Source organism: Gossypium hirsutum, chromosome A12 (assembly GCF_007990345.1).
Source record: "Gossypium hirsutum isolate 1008001.06 chromosome A12, Gossypium_hirsutum_v2.1, whole genome shotgun sequence".
Lineage (NCBI taxonomy): Eukaryota > Viridiplantae > Streptophyta > Magnoliopsida > Malvales > Malvaceae > Gossypium > Gossypium hirsutum.
Window position 1 is genome coordinate 55953082 of NC_053435.1, and position 979 is coordinate 55954060.

The 979-nt window shown below is 37.5% G+C and overlaps 1 non-coding gene across 1 annotated transcript; it reads left to right on the plus strand.

Annotated features, from left to right (window-relative positions):
- Positions 1-671: 671 nt before the first annotated feature.
- Positions 672-777, plus strand: LOC121211968 (small nucleolar RNA R71). Its single transcript, XR_005907182.1, has one exon. It is a non-coding gene; the product is annotated as a small nucleolar RNA R71 (small nucleolar RNA).
- The last annotated feature ends 202 nt before the right edge of the window (positions 778-979 follow it).

Below are 979 nucleotides of genomic sequence, written 5' to 3' on the forward strand. Positions count from 1 at the left end.
TATCCCCCATCATGTTAATCAATTGGCTCATCTACTCTTCAAGTTTAGCCAATGTTCTTATTGAATTGATGCACTTTGACTGTGCCTATTTTACATTTGTTCTCATTACTACATCTCCCCCCGGTTCTATTTAGACGTTGATCACATACAATATTATCGTTTAGGGTGGCTCTTTCCTGGGGTTTCTGTAAATAAGGAGGTTGATAGTTAGAATTTTAACTTGGTTCAAGCTATTACCTCCTTTTCGATTTCTTCCCCATCTCAGGTTCGAGTGATCTCTTCGTCCGAAATTGCATGTATTTTAATAGGTATTTCCACCCCTATTTTTGATGTAGTTCACATCCTTGGTAAGATTATTAATATAATGGAAGAGCTGTTTGTCTCCTCCATAAACAGGTGGTGCACTCTTCTCATCCTTTATTTAAATGATTCTGTCCATCAGTTGTTCATATATATCATCCTCCGAGACAACTTTCACCGTAGATGGCCTTTGGCCATATGTGTATCGTTCAGTCAACCACCAGCAGGAATTCATTGCCATACTTTTAATCAATTCGTATACATCCTCGTACGTTCTATTCATTAAAGCTTCCCCTGGTGCTCCATCTAATCCTAACCTCAAATACACATCCAACCTGTTGTAGAAAATTTATAGTTATAACTACTCAAGCAATCCGTGGTATGGGCACTTCTAAATTAGCATCTTAAAACCCTCCCATGCTTCATGAAAACTTTCTCCTTCTAATTGTTTGAACATAAAAATTCCTCTTCTTAGCTAAACCTTCTTGCTAATGGGGAAGAAATTTTGTAGGAATTTCCCTACGAGTTTGTCCCATGTCGTAATTGATTCCGATGTTTATGAATCTAGCTAAGAAAAGGCATTATCAATTAATGGAAAGGGAAACAACCAAAGACAAATAGCGTCATAAGTGACCCCATTGTATTTGAAGGTATCACGAAGCTAGAGGAACTGTTTTCA